This window comes from Myotis daubentonii, chromosome 11 (genome assembly GCF_963259705.1).
Source record: "Myotis daubentonii chromosome 11, mMyoDau2.1, whole genome shotgun sequence".
In the NCBI taxonomy this organism is placed as follows: Eukaryota; Metazoa; Chordata; class Mammalia; order Chiroptera; family Vespertilionidae; genus Myotis; species Myotis daubentonii.
Window position 1 is genome coordinate 57345013 of NC_081850.1, and position 24428 is coordinate 57369440.

The 24428-nt window shown below is 39.9% G+C and overlaps 1 pseudogene; it reads right to left on the reverse strand.

Annotated features, from left to right (window-relative positions):
- The window catches only part of LOC132211707 (serine/threonine-protein phosphatase with EF-hands 1-like), an 88525-nt pseudogene extending 65312 nt beyond the window's left edge, over window positions 1-23213 (reverse strand).
- Window positions 23214-24428: the final 1215 nt, after the last annotated feature.

Sequence of the window (24428 nt, forward strand, 5' to 3'; positions counted from 1 at the left end):
TCCCCTTGGCCAGAATCAAACCCGGGACCTTCATTTTGCAGGCCGACACTCTATCCACTGAACCAAACTGGAGCAGTGGTTGGCAAACTGCGGCTCGCGAGCCACATGTGACTCTTTGGCCCCTTGAGTGTGGCTCTTCCACAAAATACTGACTTCTGTGCACGGGCCACGAAGTTTCAATCACACTGTACACGCGCGCCCGCACGTGGTATTTTGTGGAAGAGCCACACTCAATGGGCCAAAGAGCCGCATGTGGCTTGTGAGCTGCAGTTTGCCGACCACTGGGCTAGGGCCAAGGAGTTTTTCTGAACAAAGTTAGTTCCCTCCCTATAAAAGGCTCTGGAGCCAGTTGTAAAGATAATGCTTTCAACACTTTGTTTCACTAATGCTTGAAAAACATCTATTTACTTATTTGTTTATTTGAAAAACATCTGTGCATTTCGGATTCCAGAATTCATATATATTTGTTTATTTAGGCTGATGGGTCTTAGGATCCTAATAAGGATGAACTTTCTAGGTATAGTAGGTGTCTTAAAGAGAGAGTGGCTTGCAGGAAGTAGTGAGCTCTCTGCTACTGCAGATGTCCAAGCAGAGACTGAGGATCATTTGTTGGGATAATTGTAAATGGAATTCAAGTAACAGTGACCATTGGGCTAGAATAGATGACCTTGAAAATCTCTATACTCTTGGGAGTCAGTGAATCCATGATTTTTCAACTTGTCTAAATATTAGGACAGTTATTTATTAACTAGAGGCTCAGTGCACAAAATTTGTGCACAGGTGCGGTCCCTAGGCCTGGCCGGCGATTGAAGTGTGAGTGTCTAGTGTGGAAGGGCAGGTCCTAGATAACCTCTGGGCCCTGGGCAGCACCTGGACCTCGGGAACCCACAGGCCCCCCTCTGCCTGAGTCACAGTGCCCAAGTCCCCACGCGGAGATGTAGTGAGTGCAGCCAGACACCGCAGTCTGGGGTGCAGTGTGGGCCTCTGGGCTGCCCAACGGCGCCACAGAGAAGCCAAGCGGGCAGCACACTCTTCCCCGGCCAGCGTGCTCTCTCCCGGCCAGCCTCGCAGACCAGCTCCTGCACAAAGCCCACGGGGAACCTGACTGGTCCCTGCGGTTCTGGCGGCTGTGGCCTGGCTCACCTGGAAGATGCCGTGCGTGTGCCTTTGGGGCGGGCTCCTCACCTGAGCGCAGGTGGCGAGGGGGGTGGGGGTGGGGGTGGGGGGGGAGGGGGCCTTTCCCTGGTGCGTCCCAGGGGACGGTAGCAGGGGAAGTGAAATCGAGCTCGGCGGACACCCTGCATTCTCACTGCACCTCTGTCCCTGTCATCCCCGCCCCCAGGTAGCTGGCAAGAGGTTGCTGACACTTGCCATGTTCTGCGCCACCCCTGGTGGTCAGCGCATGTCATAGCGAGCGGTCAAACTCCCAGTCTCCCAGTCGAATGACCACCCAAGGGGGCAATTTGCATGTTAGGCTTTTATTATATAGGATGATCTATTTTTAAGGCCTCTTTCTTTAATAACAGGCAGGCTTAACGTGTTGGCCAATGGGTTGGACACTTATGTCATGTCGCTTCCCCACCTGTGATTCAATGTGTTAATTCCCTCTGGCAGGGTTGCTCCCAGTGGAATCTTTTTAGGTACTTTTTCTGCCTCTGAGACATTTCATCCTTTCACTATTTTAGGAACACACTTCTAAATTATACAAGGTTTTGCTGACACAAGGGCCATAACACCTTGTCCAGAGGAATTCTCCACAAATGGAATAAATTAAGAGAGAAAGCCTGTGAAATGTGTATCAGTGCAGCTCAGCTGCTCTTCCCCAAGTTCAGCACTGCCTGAGGCTGAGGATTCCTGACACTCAGGACCAAAGATGCTCTTCATATCTGAAGTTAGTGACATCAGAAGTGCTGATACCTCAAGCAGCCTGGGCCAGGAGATGCTGGTCTGGTAGCCAGCCCATGTCTATCAGCAAGTTATCTTCACTGGCTACACACATCACCCATACCTTTTATTTCAACATCATGTTGCTGTTCAGAGTGGCTAAGGAGCACCCTAACTTGAGTTAATTATTCCACTTTGCTTAGAAACAGTCTCCTAGACCCATCATAATAAGCCCAAAATAACAACATTGAAAAGAACTTTGATTGATATAAATCCTGGGGCCTGAAAGGTACCAAATGTGGACACTTTTTATCCCAACAACTTTACTTCTTGCTAAGGAAATAATGAGATGTTCAAGCATGCCTTATTGCAGCTCTTTATAATATCCAAAATCTGGAACTTGCCTCAATGTCCTCAAATATGAGACCATGTTCTATATTTAAGAAACATGTTGTAGAAAAAGATTTAGAGTGTAGAGATGTTTATGATACACTACTTAGTAAAAGAACCAGGCTACCAAATAATTAACATTTTGTTATTGTTAAAAATGGGCATGTATTCTTAAAGATTGTGTTTGACATAGATCGAATAATAATAATAATTAATATTTATTGAGTAAATACTATATGTAAGGCACTACCCGAATTGCTTTACATGTATTAACTTACTTAATGCCTAACAAAACTCTTCCAGGTACCATTACTGTCCCCATTTTACAATGAGAAAACCGAGGCACAGATAGCTTAGATATCTTGCTATGGCTACTAGGTAGAAGTGGGATTTAATTGGGTAAACCTTTGCTTAAAAGCCTGAGCTGTTAACCACAACACTGTTTCCAACAGACTAAAAAAGACAACATCAGAAAGCTAAATGTAAAACTAGAAGCAGGGTTGCAGAGATACTATGCTACTGGCCTTGAAGATGAAGGGAATTGGGGTTAGGGTGGGGGAGGGACGCCCAAGCCAAGGAATGAGAGCAGCTTCTAGAAGCTAGAAAAGGCAAAGAAAATGATCCCCCTCTAAATCTCCTCTAGATCTCCAGGAGGATCAAACCCTGCCTACTTCTTGGTTTTTAGCCCAGTGAGACCCACTTCAGACTTCTGACCTCCAGAACTGTAATATAATAAATGTGTGTTGTTTTAAGCCACTCAATTTATAGTACTTTATTACAGCAGCGATAGAGATCCAATCTAGAGGATGATTCCCATTTTATAGATGAGAAGCGAGAGGAAGAGGCTTGCCAGGATTTGCACAGTAGCGGCTGGGAGCCCGACCCTGGTAATCGGGTTCCAGAACTCATGCTCCTAACCACTGCTGCACTGCCTGTGAGAAAAGGATGCCTGGCGGCGACTCCTACCACCTGTGCTGATGTGGCAAAAGTGAAGTTGGTGAGCTACCGAGAGACAGTGACTCCAGAGGGAAGCAAGCACTCATGTACACTCCTAGACCTTTGTCACATGAAACTTTTAAGCCCTGCTGAGAACTTTGAGCCTGCAGTAAAAGTTTATCATCCAGACAATTTTAAATTCCTATTTACTTACCTTTGCCAATGGGTGCTTTTTGTTATTTATTTAAATTTTATAATCACTTTATGGTTTATAAAATGCATTACATTTGTTACTTACTTGATTCTCACGATCATCTTGTGTGGTAGATAAAGTAGATGGCACTGAAGCTCAGAAAGCTAGTTTTGCAGCTAAGCCCATACAACTAATAAGGGTCAAAGCAGGAATTCTAGAATTTCATTTCTTTTTTAAAATATATATTTTTTTCATTGATTTTAAGAGGAGGGAGAGGGAGAGAGAGATAGAAACATCAGTGATGAGAGAGAATCATTGATTGGCTGCTTCCTGCATGCCTTCTACTGGGGATTTATCAGGCAACCTGGGCATGTGACCTCCTGGTTCATAAGTCGATGCTCAACCACTGAGCCACACTGGTTGGGTTATGGTTTCATTTCAAATCTAGAACTATATGCAATATATACAATACATCTTGATGTTGATATTGATAGCTTCTGTTCATAGCTATAAATCTGTTTTTTCATTTATATTGAGGACAACCTCCTCCTTTTAGAAAATTGTTACTCAGAGAGTCTGATAATGATACATGAGAGACTTGAGAGCATATCTGTCACTTTCAGTTACAATCCCTACACAATACATCTTAACATCAAAGACAAATAAAACCCAATTTTTCTGTTGGCTTTTATTTGTCATTTTCTAGTGAGTTATTCATTATCTTCAATCATTAGTCTGTGGCTATTGTTTAACGTCACTGTGCTTAAAATAACACTCAAAACTATCTTATACAGCTGGGTCAAAATCAGTTTTGTGTGTCTATGACAGGCAAACCCAGAGGACTGTGAAAAGAAAATGCTGGTTAGATGTAAGTTTTTGTGTTTGAAGATCTATCCTATGGATATTAAAATGTCAATGATGGGAGATCTTAGAAGTATCATAGCTTGCTCACACATTGGAAATAGTCGTAAAAACATTGATCATAAAATAACTCTGGGCCTGCATCAGCTAATTAATTAATATATTAATAATCTTCTACAAGTGGCTTGCATTGCCAGGAACTGTGTAATAGGTATAAGATAATCCAAAAGTGAATTAGACTTAGTTTCCACCCTCAAAAAACTCACAGAATTCCAGTCGAATACTGAACCATAAAACATAAACCTCAAGGCAATTGAGTCCTAAAGGAGACTTAAGTCTTTTTGCAGGTGGAAAGTAGGCTAAGAATAAAGGTGGTACTGTACAAGGCAAAGAATTTTCAGGAGTTTCAAATGGAGGCAAATAAAGTGTGTGTGTGTGTGTGTCTATGTGTGTGTGTGAGAAAGAGAGAGAGAGAGAGAGAGAGAGAGAGAGAGAGAGAGAGATGTTGTATGGCCAGGGTAGGGAGTATGGGTGTGTTCAAGTAGGTAATATGAATCATTGAAATATTTTAAGGAGAAACAGGTAAAATCATTAGAAAAATTTCAATGTGTCACCTTGGTTGCTATGTGGAGGCCTATCTGAGGATCAGTAATTAAGATTCATGGCTGTAGTTACAGTGAGTAAGGCTAAGGGTTTGGACTAAGATAATGGAAGTGAGAATGGAGGGAAAGGGGTGGAATTGTGGGATCTCTTAGAAATGAAAGCCATGGGCATTTTTAAATGGAGACAATATTGAAGGAATTATTTTTAATTTTGTTATTAATTTTTTCTGAAAAGATAATCTATTTGGTGCCCAAATGGTTTTGATTTTATTTAGTCATTCATGCAATAAGCATTTGTTGAGTAGCTACCTAAAAAAAATCACCCTTCAAAATGGATAAAGGACTTAAATGTACGACAGGAAACCATAAAAATTCTAGAAGAATCCAAAGGCAACAAAATCTCAGACATATGCCGAAGCAATTTCTTCACTGATACAGCTCCTAGGGCACTTGAAACTAAAGAAAAAATGAACAAATGGGACTACATCAAAATAAAAAGCTTCTGCACAGCAAAAGAAACCATCAACAAAACGAGAAAACCCACTGTGTGGGAAAACATATTTGCCAATGTCATATCTGATAAGGGCCTAATCTCCAAAATTTATAGGGAACTCATACAACTTAACAAAAGGAAGATAAACAATCCAATCAAAAAATGGGCAAAGGACCTAAATAGACACCTTTCAAAAGAGGACATTCAGAAAGCCATGAGACATATGAAAACATGCTCAAAGTCACTAATCATCCGAGAGATGCAAATCAAAACGGCAATGAGGTACCATCTCACACCTGTCAGACTGGCTATCATCAACAAATCAACAAACGACAAGTGCTGGAGAGGATGTGGAGAAAAAGGAACACTTGTGCACTGCTGGTGGGAATGCAGACTGGTGCAGCCACTATGGAAGACAGTATGGAGTTTCCTCAAAAAACTGAAAATGGAACTCCCATTTGACCCTGTGATCCCACTTCTAGGAATATATCCCAAGAAACCAGAAACACCAATCAGAAAGGATATATGCACCCCTATGTTCATAGCAGCACAATTCACCATAGCTAAGATCTGGAAACAGCCTAAGTGCCCATCAGTAGATGAATGGATTAGAAAACTGTGGTACATCTACACGATGGAATACTATGCTGCTCTAAAAAGGAAGGAACTCTTACCATTTGCAATGTCATGGATGGAACTGGAGAGCATTATGCTAAGTGAAATAAGCCAGTCAATGAAGGAAAAATACCACATGATCTCACTCATTCATGGATAATAGAGACCATTATAAACTTTTGAACAATAATAGATACAGAGGCAGAGCTGCCTCAAACAGATTGTCAAACTGCAGCGGGAAGGCCGGGGAGGGTTGGGGGGCAGGAGGTAGGGGGGTAAGAGATCAACTAAAGGACTTGTATGCATGCATATAAGCATAACCAATGGACATAAGACACTGGGGGATAGGGGAGGCTAGGGGACTGTCTAGGGCGGGGGGATAAAATGGACACATATGTAATACCCTTTGTAATACTTTAAGCAATAAATAAAAAAAAAATCAAAAAAAATCACCCAATGTTTTAAGCATGTGGGACTGTGTATTTTATATATTATTTGGTCTTGATCTTTAAGAAGCTTATAGTGTAGGGGAACTTATTTAAGGACCTGGAAATATTGTTTTATTCTTTAAAAAATATATGTGTGTTGATTTCAGAGAGGAAGGGAGAGGGAGAGAGATAGAAACACCAATGATGAGAGAAAAGCATTAATTGTCTGCCTCCTGCACGCTCCCCACAGGAGATCGAGCTTGCAACCTGAGCATGTGCATTACCTGGGGATCAGACCATGACCTCCTGGTTCATCAGTCGATGCTCCACCATTGAGCCATGCTGGCTGGGCTTGTTTTATTCTTAAGTCATGCTCTCTTCTGGGATTTTCAAGTAGAGCAAGTGACACGGAACCAATGGGTGGTGGTCCCTTGTAGGCTGTGCCCTAGAGCCTCTTCTATCCACAGGATGGACTAGAGTTTCTGCATGTTTATCCTCTGGAGCTTCCTTGGTTCCTATTTCCAAAGCTGATTTTCCAGCCTTTTCTTGATTATGTGAGTCCCTAGAAATCCTTTGAAAACATTCCTTATCCTATCTAATAAAAGAGAAACATGGTAATTAGCGTACATCCGCTACCCTTCCCATTGGCTAATCAGCGAGATATGCAAATTAACTGCCAGCCAAGATGGCGGCCGGCCGCCAGGCAGCTTGAAGCTAACATGAGGCTTGCTTGCTTCAGTGAAGGAGGAAACTAACGTTCCCCGCCTGCCGCTGCCGGCCTCTGAGCTTGCAGTTTGAAACCTTCTTACAAATATAGAAGCTAAACAAAACCCCAGAAACCTGCTTTCAGCCCGCCGGAATCTCAGAGCTGGAGTTGATACAGTGTTTCAATTATAGAACCCAAACAAACCAGATACCTGATTTCAGCAGCAGAGGCCTCAGAGCTGGAGCCAGAGCTAAAGCTAGCCCAGAATAAAAAAGAAAAAAAGAAAAAAAGGAGCAGTTGGGAGCTTCAGTCACCCGACAGCCTGAAAATAGCCCTCAGTCCCTCACCCAGACTGGCCAGGCACCCCAGTGGGGACCCCTGTCCTGAAGGGTGTGTGACCAGCTGCAAACAGCCATCATCCCCTCACCCAGGTTGGCCAGGCACCCCAGTGGGGACCCCCACCCTGATCCAGGACACCCTTCAGGGCAAACCAACCAGCCCCCACCCATGCACCAGGCCTCTATCCTATATAGTAAAAGGGTAATATGCCTCCCAGCACTGGATCAGCGGAGCTGAGAGGCCTCCCGGCACCAGGATCAGTGGGACAGGGGGCAGCGCCCAAACCCCCTGATCGCCCTGCAGCTCTGTGTGTGACAGGGGGCGGGGCCACAACCTCCCCATCGACCCTGCCTTGAGTGTGACAGGGGGTGGTGCCCCAACCCCCCAATCGGCCCTACCCTGAGCGTGACTGGGGGTGGCATCGCAACCTCCTGATCTGCCCTGCTCTGTGCATGACAGGGGGCGGCACCCCAACTCCCCAATCGGCCCTGCTCTGAGCCCGACCAGGGGCTGCACCTAGGGATTGGGCCTGCCCTCTGCCACCCGGGAGCAGGCCTAAGCCAGCAGGTCGTTATCTCCCAAGGGGTCCCAAACCGCGAGAGGGCACAGGCCAGGCTGAGGGACCCCCCACCCCTGAGTGCACAAATTTTTGTGCACCAGGCCTCTAGTCTCTCTATATAAAAGGCTAAGTGTCCATCCAATCAGTAGCTATGATGTGCCCTGACCACCAGGGGGCAGACACTCAATGCAGGAGCTGCCATGACGCGCACTGGCCATTTAAAGATAAAGGGCACTGCGGACCTGCCATTTCCCCCAAGTGGGACACAGGCCCCACCACCACCCCTGAGCAACATCGCCCAAATCGCAGCTAACGCTGCCAAGACCTCATGTCGCAAAATGTGGCCCACAGCTCAGTCCCGGAAATGGTGGCTGTGGGCTCCAGGTAATGATGTCATGTAGCAACACCCAGCTTCTTCTCCCTAGTGACTAGCCTCCTTGGAGTTTCTTCATCCCAGGGACCTGACTTGCTTTATAGCCAGGTGCAAACATTTTACAGTTTAACCAAACGTTTGTGAAGATTTTTCCCATGCCTCATTTCATTTGATCCTCACAGAAGTCCTGGAGTAGTTAGATAGGAGACTCAGTAGAATCCTATTTTCTTTTCATTAGCAAGAAAATGGAGATTTAGAAAGTTTAGAATCTTGACCCAACTGAAAAGAAGTAAGAAATGGTGGAACTTGAAAATGAGTTCAGGTTTCCTCTGACATTTCTATTATAGAGAAAGGGCGAATAGCGATATTAAAATATCTCTTATAATTAATTTCTTTTCAGTGTGCATGAATCCGTGCACCAGAACACCAGTTTCTTATATTAGTCAAAATCAGTTTAATTGGCATGTCTTCCACATGTGCTCATATTTTCAATTTCCTGTGTATCTTTGTTTTTTCCCTTCTACATTTATGGAAATTTTCAAGTTTGTCTTTTCTATCATTGATTCCATTTTCTGAAGTATTAATTCTGCTCTTAATTGCTTCCAATGTTGATTCTGATTTCTCTGTTGCACTTTGCTCCTTCCATCTCCTTTTCTGTTGTAATCTCATCAGCATTGTTTTTCGTTTTAGATTGGTTTCTTCATCTGGATATTTTTTCTTCTTCCACAGGGAATTTGCCTTTCTTCATACAATTAATTTATCAAAACATTTTATTTGGATTAAATACCAAATATTTTCTGACCACAGAAATAATGTCTCATTTCCTTGAGACAGACAAAGCTGTTATTTAATTCCTGAAGTCAGTTGCATTATTAGGGAGAAAGCCCAGGATGCTGGAAATGATGCTTTGAAGATTATATCACAATGGAATTCAAATACATTCCTTCTCACTGTCCACATCAAAATGTCAAGGCTTCAGAATTAAAAAAAAAAAAGAAAGAAAGAAAAATAAAACAAAACCAATCATAGACACCCCTGGATCTATGGCTTTCAGTTTGGGGTCTTTAATATTTTCCCTCCCATTGTATATGAAGTCTACTTCCCTGGGATTCACAGGCCATTTCTTCCATAAGCAAGGCTTATCACAGCGCATTTTTATGCCTGCCTGGCCATGTTCAGACATACATCATAGTATTTCAATGGACTAGAAAGACTTCTTTACATTGTCACTAGATGAAACTTGTCTCTGTTTTGAACCATCATTTTACTAATGCTCATAGGTTTTTTGTTTTTCTTTGCCGTCCACCGAAGATGTTTTGGCTCACACCCAATTCTCATTTCCTTAGAATTTCTATCATTTTCTACAGAATGGGAGAAACTCTACTTTGCCTCTTTTGTTAAACAATGAGTATCTTTTCCTATTTTTCTTCTTGTCATCTTTCTGATTCTCATTTTAGAGGCTGAGAATAGGCTGAATGTAAGAGATTGTGTAGACTTGCTCTTTTACATTTCGTTGAAGGAGAGAGAAATGAGGCAGAAAAAACTTATGTAGTGTTGTTTTATTACTCCTTATATGCTTTGTATGTCCACCTGCCTGTGACTTTCCACTTGGATAGCTCACAGGATCCTCAGACTCATATGTGCAAAACTATGTTCATCTCCCCCAACTCTGAACCCAACCTGAAGCCTGCTCTCTCTCTGCTGGCCCTGAATTCAGGAAATACCACCACTGTTCACCACCCAGAAACCTGGCACTCACCCTTGACACCTCCACTCGAAAACTTCTCTTTACCAACTGAAGTATATCTCCTGAGTATCTCTCTTAAATCTCAAATTCGTCACAGTTATCCATGTTTACTGCTACAACCCTACCCTTTGCTAATGGTATTTCTTTCCTGGAGTACAGCCTCTTAAGAGTTATCTCACCAGAGCCGGTTTGGCTCAGTGGATGGAGCGTCGGCCTGAGGACTCAGGGGTCCCGGGTTCGATTCCGGTCAAGGGCATGTACCTTGGTTGCGGGCACATCCCCAGTGGTGGGCGTGCAGGAGGCAGCTGATCGATGTTTCTCTCTCATCGATGTTTCTGGCTTTCTATCCCTCTCCCTTCCTCTCTGTAAAAAAAATCAATAAAATATATTTTTTAAAAAAGTGTTATCTCCATAAGGAACTTTCAGTGGCAAATAATAGAAAACAGCTTAAACAAGAAAGGACTTTTATTGGTGTATATAGTCAAAAATGCCAGAGTTAGGGTTGGCTTTGGGCAAGACTTGATTGAGAATGTCAACAGTATCCCCCCTAATTCTGGTTTCTTTCCATTTCTCCTAGCTACTTTCTGCTATATTATCTTCCTGCTCAAAATAAATAAATAAATAAATAAATCATCCTGTCAAATAAGGGGGCTATGAGGGGGTCCTAGGTCCTCACAATTCTTTGCTCATGATCTTCATAAAGAGAAAATATTTCTACTAGCAGGTTCCATAGAATAGTGACAAAGCCTCTTAAAAAAGACCCTCGTACATCATCTAATTTACGAAGTTCGGGTCATATCAATCAGAGTAGTCAGAGTGATGGGTTTTGCTGATTGGAGCCTGACTCTTAGAGTTAGAGGTAGAGAATCCCATTCAAACTACAAGGCTAAGAATGTCACAGGGGACATAACTTGGAGGAATTTTGGGGACTTGTAAACTGAGAAGGAAAGTCAAAACTATGTTATCACAGGAGTTATCCCTATCCCACGTTCACTTTTCCTCCCTCCAGTCTTTTCTTCACAATGCAGGCAGTGCAGTCTTTAAAAAGAGAAATTGTATTGTGCCACTCCATTAGTTAAAGCCATTTTTTGGCTTCCCTTTGCTCCTTGGGTAAAGATGATAATACTTAAGACACCTTACAAGTTCCTGGTGATGTGACGTGCCTACTCCTCCAGCTTCATCTGTTACCACTCTCTGTTCTCAGTCACTGTCCTCTCACAGAGCTGACTCTTGTTCATTCTCTTGGATTTTCAGGGCTTTGTCCTGTTTCAGAGCCTTCAAATAGGTTGTGCCATCTACCTAGAATGATCTGACCTACACCCTTTACCCGGACAACTCCTGTTCACCTGTGCTTCTCTGTTATAGTTCTTTTCACTATTTAAAATAAGTTCTAATGAGAGTGTCCACTTAATGCTTATCATTCCAAATAGATGGTTTGTACCACGAAGGAAGGTAAAAGCAGGGCCTGTACTTTGGAAAAACCACTGTGTCCCTGGTATCTAGTATAGTTCTCCAGTCTTGTTTAGTAAAGACAACCACCACTTCCACTTGAAATAAAACCTCTTGTTGGGTATCAGCAGCTGTTGCCCCTCCTGCCTCTATTTGTTCATTTGTTAGATAGGACAGCAATACCCAACTTATTCTTCACTTTGATTGAGAATCTTGGCTTTAAAGACCTTAAGTGTCCTCATAGCTAACCAGGGGAAAAGGTATTTGCCTCTTAGGATGTTATGAAATTAAATTAGCTAAAGTATGTATAAATGCCTAGGATACTTGGTACAGTCTGACAAATATTTACTAACTTAAAATTGGAATCTGTGTTTAGAGAACTTTCCATCAAGTGTCTAGCACTGAATTAACTTCTTCCCTGGAAAATAGCTGAATGACTCTTGGAAAGTTATTTTGCCCTTTATCTTTATAAATATTTGTGGAAAGCTTGGGATATGTAGCGTTTTCCGAGGCTACTTAAGGACAAGTGAGGAAGAGCATATTGAAGACAGAAGAGATAATGCTACAGAGCTGCCAGTCTTGTTTGCACTTGACCCCAACTTGACATTAAAATACTCATTTTGCATTAAAATTGTTTTCTATTATTAAAAACTGAATCTCATTATATACCAACTTCCAAGGTCTTCATGAAGGACTCGAGTCCTTTGCTCATGTTTTAATTTTTTAGGTTGTATCTATGCTTGGCTGGGTTTATTCCTCAGATGTGCTTTGTGAAAGGCACTATTATAAAAAATAATCATTTTTATCTGAATTATAATTTTAAGAATGGCTTTCTTAATATATTTCTAAATATGCATTAAGGTGAATCCTATGTTAGGAGTGGCTAACATAGGCACTTTAGTATTCATTATGTCCGTTCATTTTAAAACTTACCTTTTTTTGTGTGATAAAAACAATGCATGGCTTTTTGCTACTGAAAATTTGGAAAATATAGATAAGGAAAATAAGCATTTGTACCCTTATCACTCAAACATATAACCATTATTGACATTTTGATATTCTCATTCTACACATACACCCACATGCATATGTGGACACACACAGACACATGCATGGACACTATTTCAGATAATTAAAAGAAAGTTAAAATATTCATCCAGTTTTTTAATGTGCTCCACTGAACAATAAATTGTGGTCTTAATTAACTCTTTTATCAGTTCCTGTAGTTTTACCACTGATTTTCTTGCATTTATCAGATCTATCACATAAATATATTTTGATGTCATTTTTGCAAATATTTACATTGCTGTTTTTGTTTTCCATCATAATTGTGTTGACTTTCCAGAGCAATTATAATTAATTGTGATAAATAAGCCTGTCATATTCTTGATTTCAGTGGAATTGTATGTAACTATAGGTATGCTGTGTGTGTATGTGTGTGTATGTGTGTTCCATGTGTATGTTAGAATTGATGGTATTATATGAAAGGTGTCCTGAGAGTCAGAGATTGGTTGGTGGGGTGGGATAAGTAACTATCAATAAAGATTAGGGGACTGAATAAATTTAGAACAAATTGGTCCAGTTTTGGGGAGTTAAGAAAGGATTCAAGACAATGGAGAATCAAAGCTCACTCCCCACTGCTCTTTCTGAGACAGTAGCAGCTGGTAGAAATTCCCTTACACACCATATTTTGGAGAGGAAAAGGTGAGCTGGGATGCAGAAAGCACACAAACCATTTAGAATCTCTTTTGCTGACTTGGAGCAACAACACTGAGAGCGGCCCGGAATCCACACAGCAGCTACTAAATTAAGCAAAGGCTGGCAGCCTGAAAGGGTGTTGGCACCCAGCAGAAAGTCGGGAAGGGAGGCTAGTGAGGGCCAAACCAGGGAACTGGTGCACTTGTGGGCCAAGCACAAATCTCTTAAGAGAAAACTGGCCTGTGTCACAGCTGTGCAACCAAACACTAAGAAGAAATGACACGTGAAGCTTCCTTGCTACAGCTGCCATTGGTTCGCTGAAGTGTGAGGTGAAGCTATATAAAGCAGCATTCAGCTTAAGGTGTAAGAGATTCCAACATGCCCTGGGGCAGTGAGGGCAAACCTGGGCCTTGGCGGACCTCTTAATTCCAGTGTGAGCAGATAAAAGAAAACCAATAGGGGATCCTTCAAAAATAGGGGAAGTCACTAAAAATTCAGAAGCACAAACGTTCTGATAAAGATTTGCTACAGGATTTATAAATTATTTTGATAGCATCTGTTTATAGAATTAACTAGATTTGTAGTTTTTCATCAACTCTATCATGCAAGGTCAAAGACAGTGTAATGAGACAGCCTGTTGAAATGAACACAAGAGCTTTTTGAAAGACATGAAGAAATAAAGACCTGAATTCGAATTTAAATGAAAACATAACTTCAGGTTTAAAATCAGAATTAGGAGCTTACAAGACAAGAGAGATTTTAGAAAATTATATATGTGGAAGACAATTTTAAAATGCTGTGTTAGAATATAAAAAAAAGGATATGAAACTATAAAGATGATAGGGAAATGATGGGAATGGAAACAGAAATTAGAAATATAAAGGCCATTTAGAGAAATCAGGACAAAAGGAAAATACATTGCTTAACATTTTTTTTTCTCACTGGAAAACCACCTGAGTTTGCAGGTCAAAAGGATTTGCAGAGTCTGAAATGAAAATCCTGGTAAGAGAAATACATTTCATGGCTAAAGGAAAAATCAATAGCGAGGGCCATGCCACCTGGAGTTCCTTTTTTACACACAGATCAATAACCTTTGGAAGTGGCTCTGATGGGGCTTAGAGAGTAACAGGATCATACCAGATAGGAAGCCAGCAGGGATCAGGCTTTCACTTGACGTGCTTCTCACTAATAAGATGGAATCCCCCCCCAAAATGATGGGAGTAATGTCAGGGAGAAGGAGCCCGTCAATCATCCTGAGTGCAAGAAACAGAGAATCAAATACAGAAAGGCAGCTATGGTTTCTCAACAAAGAAGTGATTAACCAAAGACCAGTGCTGCCATCCCCACAGTCCCAGATCCCTTCCTCAGGCTGCTAGCTTAAGGAACTTTCCTTCATTTTAGGATTTAAGGGAGAAATTTACCAGATCATTTTGGGATACATAACAGGTTAAAGTTATCCTCATTCAAGGATAATAATGCCAATACAGAACAGAATGGATGTCTACGGCCATACCACCCTGAATGCGCCCGATCTCGTCAGAACAGAATGGAATCTGACAGAATTATAAATTATTCTGAAAAGTAAAGTAAAAAAAAAAATAGAGGCAGAAAATATACTTTTGAGAAAAATTTTCAGCAAGAAACAGAAGTGCACCTACACTGTGTTATAAGTTAAAAAAAAAAAAAAAGAGAGAACGTTTGCCAGGCTGGTGTGGCTCAGTGGTTGAATGTCAACCCATGAACCAGGAGGTCACAGTTCCATTCCCAGTCAAGGCACATGCCTAGGTTTTTGGCTCAATCCCCAGTAGAGGGTGTGCAGGAGGTGGCCAATCAATGATTTGCTCTCATCATTGATGTTTCTATCTCTATCCCTCTCCTTTCCTCTCTCTGAAATAAATAAAAACATTTAAAATTTTTCTAAAGAAAAAAAGAGAACTTTTGTAACAAGAGTTAATTAATGGGATGTTAGAAAAGCAGCGGAGTTAAAAATGGAGCCATCCCAGTAACGCAAAGAATGTAGGGAAATGTCCCAAACACATGTTAAAATGTCATTAGAGAAGTGCACATTAAAACAGCAAGGTATTACTGCATGTCTACTAGAATGGCTATAATCCAAAAGATTGGTGATATCAAAAGTGGCAAGAATATGGAGAAAATGCAACCCTCACACATTGTGGGAATAAAAGGTGCTATAACCATTCTGGAAAAACAGTTTAGCAGTTTTAAAAAATTTTGGATTTTTTTTTTAGTTTTATTGGTAAATTGTTGACATACATCACTGTATAAACTTAAGGTGTACAGCATGATGGTTTGATTTACTTACTAGGAAGTGATTACCACACTAGGGTTTGTTAACATCCATCATCTCATATAGATGCAATAAAAAGAAAAGAAAAACATTCTCTGTGTAATGAGAATTCTTAGAATCTAATCTCTTTAACAATTTTCCTGTGTGTCATACAACAGTGTTAACTATAGGAGGTCAAGAGGTACAGACTCTAGTTAACTCTGCCCTATGATATATAACTGATTCTTAAAACTTTAACCATACAGAGTGGGGCAAAAGTAGGTTGACAGTTTTGAGTACAGAAAACACAGTTTATTCTTGTATTATTATTTATTAGTATTCTCCATAAGAAGAGCTATAAAACAACTTTGCCCCACCCTGTATTTATAATACTTAGCACAGCATTCAGTATATGGTTTAGTCACAGTAAAAGTTTATTGAATGAATAACCAAAATATATATTCTAACCATAATTATTTCTAAGAGGTAGTAATAATTTCTTCATAATAATTTAAATTTTTCTAATTTTTCCTTAATTGACATTAAATTACTATTTGATATTAAAATTATAAACAAATGAAAAAAAATCAATGGATCTGAATCCAAGTGAATTTTGCCTACACGACTTTTGGGGAATTTCTTTGAATTACTTTGTTTTTATTGCAACTAAAAAAAGTAAGCTAAATAATCTGCCTAGAAACAAGAAGAAAATTTTTGATAGGTTGTTAGGTGACTGAATCATATACAAAAACCCAGTTTTATTTCTGCGAAAAAATGATATAACTTGTAGTTAAATTTCTGAAGGTACTGTGAGGTCATGCTAATTGGCCTTTTAACAATTTGTTGCTTATTAAATATTTAATAAGACTCCTAGTGAGCAGGGCTATGGTATCATATGAGTAGCTTCCAGACTTTGTAAAGTTGAAGAGTTCAAGGTGATCCTCTATGACCATGATCCCCCAACGAGTCAATACTGTAAATAAGCAGAATATAAAGGAGTTGCCACTGACAAACCATGGAAGGCATACAGGAAATGTACTGCAGTACAACAGTTTTGTGTTTTACTAATATCATTACTTACAGGTAAATTAGTTTTTAATTTCATTATAAAATTCCATTATTAACCAGCAGGTTCTCAAAGCTATTTATTCATGTGCTTAGTCTGTTTGTTTTTATACAGTATCTAATCTCTGACTTTTCTTAATGATTGTTGACGTTGCTGTAAACTGGATCACTTAATCATTGGATGGTATAAATGGAAAATCACTCTCTGTGCTGCATTTCATCTTGCAGTTACATAACTCTACAGGCTCTTTTAGGGCAAATGAGAAAGCCAAAGGGAGGAGGATTATCAAGCATATATTGTGAGTATGAAAGAAGCCCTTCAATTTGTTGCAATGTATAGTGTTCTTTTATAAAATGTTTTTATTGATTTTAGAGAGAGAGCAAAAGAGAAGGAGAGGGAGTTAGAAACATCAATGATGAGAGAGAATCAACAATCAGCTGCCTCCTGCATGCCTCTTTTTGGGTATCCAGCCCGTAACCCCGGGCATGTGCCGTGACCTCCTGGTTCATGGGTTGACGCTCAACCACTGAGCCACACTGACAGGGATGTACTAGTATCGTGTTCTTTGAATTAATCATTGCATAAACTATACTGAACCTTCTGCTTACACCAGCATGATAACAATGAATTTTACTATGTCATCTTTGGTTTTAATGTTATTTTGAATCCTTCTCTGTTATGGATTAGGATTAATAGAATAGGCGACTGTCATTATGAATTATTTATATTTATTTACATATGCACTCATGTAGATATATATTTGTAATAGCATCACTGCTTTATCTCCATGTCATACCTGGGTACATTTGACTCATGCTGTAGCATCAGGAAAAAGTATGGAGTCAAATGACTATTTTCATCCAATCTACCATTGCTGGTCACGGGTACATCAACCCACCCTTCATTTTAGATCCCCAAGAAGGGATTTGATGAGCATCCAATGTACAGTGAAAAAAGTCAAGGAAACGAAAAATCACTGTTGACAAACATGTTGTCTGGGCAGACTGCTTCTCATTTGATGATGAAAACAACCACCACCACCACCACCTCAGCAACATCTGCCACAACAACAAAGGCCAATGGAAAAGTTATTACAGAGCCAGGGACAGGAAGGAAGGACGTGGCCTGCCTTGGAGGCTGAGGCTAAACACTGTGTATGTATGTATATCATGAAGCTAAAAATTATGTATATGTGTGCATGTGTATAGTTTTAGAAAATTATTTGTTAGTAAGAGTTACTGCTATTTTGGAAAAGGAAAAACTAGAGAAATAGAAGCAGAAGCAATAATAGAGATATATAACAGCAGAAAAGTTTCCTGAAAGGAATCTATAAAAATAAAAAAGAATTAAAAAGTATAAAGAGAAAAATCACACATAGATATTTACTGGCAAAATATGTTCAGATGAACAGAAAATTTTTAATGCATATAACATGTACCTGGAAAGGAATAAAAATCTGGCTGGCTCAGAATTCTCAGGGGTGATAAATGCTAGAGAACAATGGGGCACTGATTTCAAATTTCTGTGAGGAGACTTTTGGAGCTCACCAATTTAATACCTATTTAAGGTAGATTTCATGTGTAAATGGAAGAGAAACACATTTTCATATATGCAAAGCATGGAGAAACACTTAAAATTATTGAGTGTTTTATTCCCATGTCCCAAGAATGAGCAAAACATATGGTTATAAAAGAATTGTGGTTATGTGAAAGTAGTGAAACATAGGATTAAGCCAAATATTTATAGTAAAATGAGTTGTTTTTTTTTGTTTGTTTTGTTTGTTTTTTAATCCTCACCTGAGGAGTGAGGACATTTTTTCCATTGATTTTTAGAGAGAGGGCAAAAGGGAGGTGGGAGGAGAAGGAGGAGGAGGAGGGGAGAGAGAGAAAGAGAGGAGGGGGGGGGAGAGAGAGAGAGAGAGAGAGAGAGAGAGAGAGAGAGAGAGAGAGAGAAACATTGATGTGAGAGAGACACATCAATTGGTTGCGTTCTGCTCATGCCACGACTAGGGGTGGGGATTGAACCTGCAACTCAGGTATTTGCCCTTCAAAGGGACTGAACCCTTAACTCTCTGGTGTGCAGGCTGACGCTCTAACCATTGAGAAACACCGGCCAGGGCATAAAATGAGATTTAAATTAAATGAAAATTTCAAATAATTTTTTGAAGAGTATATGTAATCTTACAATTTTATTAACAATAATTTGGACCTAATATGTCAGGAAAGTTGGAGGTATATGTGATGAAAAGCATTCCATATATTTTTAAACACACACACACACACACACACATACACACACTGTTCTTACATATTCAGTTCTTATGTATTCAGTTGCTAAATACAGGAATGATAGGCAGTCAGCACACATACACTGGCTGCCCTGTGTCATTATACAATTTGTTTATAGCTGGTAACTTTTCTGATTAGACAAAGTGAACATTCTGATTGACTGTACCATACCAGGTGTTAAATGTTTTGAATATCATCCAAGTTGAATGAATGAGTGGATAAATGAATTATTACAGTTGATCTCCCTTCATCTTCACCCTATATTCTTCAGGATGTTTTCATCTTATATTTAAGAGTCTCTGAGCAAGGTGTATATCTTATTTACACTAAATATGCCTCTCCTTTCTTCACATAAAGCATAATCAGCCATTTTTATGCAGCTGCCTGACCAAGTCTGAGGACAATATTAATGTTGCCTTTGTTTTTTTATTTTTTACAATATAAAGATTTTTCAGTTCTCTACCAATACTCTATATCAGGGGTCCTCAAACTTTTTAAACAGGGGGCCAGTTCACTGTCCCTCAGTCTGTTAGAGGGCCGGACTATAGTTTGAAAAAAAACCTATGAACAAATTCCTATGCACACTGCACATTTCTTATTTTGAAGTAAAAAAACAAAATGGGAACAAATACAATATTTGTATTTGCATGTGGCCCGTGGGCCATAGTTTGAGGACCCCTGCTCTATATAATAGTGGATGATCATCTGCAACTATGGCTATTATTTCTGAGTCTATTCTTAATTTTTGTCTGTGGGCATACTGGGTTCCTTGGGCACTACTTAATTCTTTCCATGCCATGCCTGTTAGGTATCCTTAATAAGTGGATATATACCTCACTTCTTAATTTACTCCCTCCCCAATAGAGATACATCTAATACTAAGATTAGAAGGGCTCATGGGCGTTATGTTGTCCTTTAAAAAGTGACTAGGATGGCAGTGATTCAATAGTGGTATTTAATTATGCTTAATTGAGGCAAAGCTTCGACCAATGTCCAGACCTCCTGTTCCATTTTCAGGACCTTTTAATCAGGTCAGTTCATTTTGGGGCAAACATATGCTTCCCTGTATTACTAACGTGTGCTGCATTTCTAGCCCAAAGCTTAGCATTTTGGTGCTTTAGCTTGCAGTCCAGAAATCTAAATTTCAATCCTTGACACCATCTGCGTAGCCAGTCTTTCACCTCCCATAGCCTACTTTCTTTGTGAAGCTCCCAAATGTTAGTTGGAAGAAGCAGTGACAGCACCACCTGTGCCCCTCACATTCCTGATCCAGACTCTCCAGTTCCAGAAGATGTTTCCTGGAGACTACTTTATTGTGTAATTAATTAATTAATTAATTAATTAAAACTTAGTGAGCAGCTATTGTGTGCCAGGCAATGTGCTAGTTGCTTCTCTCCCAGCTGAACTGTAGCTGAACCGATTATGAATTTATGGGAGTATTTCTCTTGCAATATGCAAACAAGTAAGTTGCCTTTCCCCCTGCTAAGAGTATTTCTGGCTTGCTTTCCCCCTAAAATTCTAGAGATACACTTAAGCTACCTTGGAATAAAACTCCGTTTTATTTTTTAAAGCTTCTCTTTTTTTCTTTTTAAGGTAAGCACGTTGTGTTCATTTAGACACATTAGAAAATTCAGGTAAGCAAAAAAGACAAAAATTGTATAGTGCATGCTTTAAAAAGATCTGGGAGAAAGTACTCTGACTTTCTGGGACTTGAGACTTGAGGCAGAGGAGGGGAAGTGGCTAGAGAAGATACTTTGTTCACTTCTGTATGGCTTGAATTTTTATGATCGTATATTGTTTTTATGTGAAGAAAAGATCTAAATATACAATATGAAACAAAAACATCAAGGTCACCTAGAATTGGCAGTCTTTTCCCTTCGGAGACACACGGGAAGAAAACTTAAGGAACTAAACTGTACTTGCATTTAATTGTTAGGATTTTATTAGATTCAGAATGTGGCTTGTAATCTATTGGTGCTGTCTGGATCTGACCTTGAGGAGGCTATTGATAGACAATTCTGAAGGATGCTGGTATGGGTTGAATTATGTTTCCCCCAAAATATATGTTGGAGTCCCAACCCCCTGTACCTCAGTATGTGACCTTATTTGGAGATAGGGCCTTTACAGAAGTAATCAAGTTAAAATGAGGTCATTAAGGTGGGCCCTAATTCAACATGACTTATGTTCTTATGTAAAAGGGAAATTTGGGTACAGAGACAAGACAAAGGGAAAACACCATGTAAAGACGAAGGCAGAGATCAGAGTGATAATCTACCAGCCAAGTAACAACGAAGATTATCAGCCAACCACCTGGAAGAGATCTTTTTCTAGTGCCCTCAGAGGGAGCATGGCCCTGCTGACACCTTGATCTCAGGCTTCTGTGAGATAATAAATTTCTGTTGTTTAAGCCACTCAGTTTGTGGTACTTTATTATAACAGCCTAGCAAACTAATACAGATGCTAAATTGTAAGGCATATTTCAGATGTATAGTAAATTGGCCTTTAGTAAAAATCTGATCTTTGAAGTTTAGCTAATGTAATTGCCTGAATCAGATGTTCAAAATATATAATTCTTAAAAAGGCCATTTTTCTCAGCATTTGCACATACATATTTATGAATAAAAGTTCCTAATATTGTAAAAATTTTATGGCCACAATATAATGAAATGAAATAGAAATTCTTACGTTGATGTTTGTTTTCCTGTAGGTCAAAAGATCTATTGGGGCCCTAGCCGGTTTGGGTCAGTGGGTAGAGTGTCGGCCTGTGGACTGAAGGGTCCCGGGTTTGATTCCGGTCAAGGGCACATGCTTGAGTTGCGGTCTCGATCCCCAGGGCAGGCGTGCAGGGGGCAGCCGATCAATGATTTTCTCTCTCATCATTGATGTTTCTATCTCTCTCTCTCTCTCCCTCTCCCTTCCTCTCTGAAATCAATAAAAATATATTAAAAAAATAAAGCATGATTAAAAAAAGAAAGAAAAAGAATCTATTGGGCTCCCAATCAATATACTCAAAGGTTAGATTTTTCTGGGGTTTCGGGTCTCCAGTTCAGGAGCTAGTGGGGAGGTGTCTTTTCTTCTGTGTTTGATGTCTATCAATCACGTTGCTTGTGATTTTGGGATTTATTTATTTATTTATTTATTAAGTTTTTATTTTTATTTTTTTTTTATTGCTTAAAGTATTACAAAGGGTATTACGTATGTATCCATTTTATCCCCCCGCCCTAGACAGTCCCCTAGCCTCCCCTATCCCCCAGTGTCTTATGTCCATTGGTTATGCTTATATGCATGCATACAAGTCCTTTAGTTGATCTCTTACCCCCCTACCTCCTGCCCTCCAACCCTCCCCGGCCTTCCCGCTGCAGTTTGACAATCTGTTTGAGGCAGCTCTGCCTCTGTATCTATTATTGTTCAAAAGTTTATAATGGTCTCTATTGTCCATGAATGAGTGAGATCATGTGGTATTTTTCCTTTGTGATTTTGGGATTTAGAAATCAATCAAGGGACAAAAGGAAGAATGGAATACCGTATTATTCAGAATTTAGTTTAGAAAACAGGACACACTCTAGGTATTTCTGCAAGAAGGGGATTTAATACAGATAATTAGGTGCTTTCAAAACCATTAGAAGAGCTGAGGGTATAGAAGGTCAAGGAAGGCCATTGCTAGATTTCAGGTTTACCACCAGCTTTCAGGGAATTAGCAAGTTCTAGGAACATCACAGTCCCGCAGCACCAAGTTGGAGATTCATGAGGAAACATGTTAGAAGTACTTGTAAAATCCTGCATATACAAAGGCCCATGTTCACTGTAGCCAGGGAACGATGTTTGACTTTCCTCTCTCCTGTCCCTGGACTGATTCTGTGCCAGGTTGTGCTGGGGTCTGGTCCTGCCCTGGCATGGCCTATGACTCCAGGTTCTGGACTTGTGCGAGAAAGATTTCAAGAACAAGTCTTGAGAGTCCAAGTGAGAGCAATAGCAAGTTTTATTCAGTTGGAGACAGGACAGGATGTGGGTGCCGCTGTGAAAGAAGCTAAAGTACACATCTGAGTGGACATGGGCCAGACTGAGAGTGAGTTGCGCATGTGGTCAGTCAGTTCTTGGATTTTATGTGTTTCCAAGGGGTTGTTTCTAAGCTTTGGTGCTGTATTCTGACTCCACCTTCTGGTTGGGAGGGTGGTCTTGTTTCTAATATAGTCTGTTCTGAAAGTGTCATGGCATTCATACTCTTATACCTGTGGTGTCAATTTCCATTATAATGATGGTATAATGAGCTTTGGAGTCTGTGCTCAGTTTTTCCTCCATCTTGGATGGATATGGTTTTATCTTATCCTTGTTGTTTTTGCTGTTAACTTCTGGACCAACGAAGGGTTTTCTTCCATAAACTATTTCCCTTTGATCTTGTGGAGGGGGGCTCTGGTGAAAGAACCTAGAGACTTATCCACCTGAGATGTCAGCTTCTACTTCCTCATCCCACTTGTCAGGATTTCCCCCTAACTTCTTTTTATCCTGCTTCACTACCTTTGAATCATACAGGATGCCTCTCATTTGCATTCTATAATCCAGAACTCTGTTATAGGGATTTTGGGAAATCTAGTTCCCAGGCAGTCATTCCCTGAGATGAAGGTGACAGCATAAAGGGGTGGGTTGGGTGGGATAAATTATAAATGGACAATCTGCACAGAAGCCTTCACCAATATTAGATAGAGGATCTTTTTTTCTGTCTTGAGTACAACTTTGAACTTTCCCAAAGTGCAGTTCCCATAGTCATTAAAATATATTATAGTTGAATATTTTCATTATAAATACAAAGTATAAGGTCTAAGTTTGCCATGAAAACGACATCATTTTTCAAACAAGGAAAAAAGCTCATTATTCCGTTTGAGAAAAGCAAAAGCCTTGGTGCATTTATTAATATGGTCAGGTATTCATTTAATTTATTGTTCAGTTACAGTTTACCTACAATATTATATTAGTTTCAGGTTTACAACATAGTAATTAGACATTTATATAACTTCTGAAGTGATAACCCTGATAAGTCTAAGTATCCATCTGAAATCATACACAATTATTTCAATATTATTGACTATTCCCTATGCTGTACATTACATCCCCGTGACTACTTTTATACCAGGCAATTTGTACTTCTTAATCCATTTCATTTTTTTTCACCCTGTTCCCAGATCCCACTCCCATTGTGCGACTATCAGTTTGTTCTCTGTATCTATGAGTTGTTCTTGTTTGTTCGTTTCTATTGTTTTTTAGGTTTTATATAAGTGAAATCATATAGTATTTGTCCTTCGCTGTCTGACTTATTTCACTTAGCATAATACCCTCTAGGACCATTTAGGTAGTCACAAATGGCAATATTTCATTCTTTTTTATGGCTGAGTAATGTTATATTGTATATATGTACCGTGTCTTCTTTACCCATTGACCTACTGACAGACACTGAAGTTGCTTCTGTATCTTGGCTATTATAAATAATGCTTCAGTGAGTATAGGTGTGCAAAGAGCACT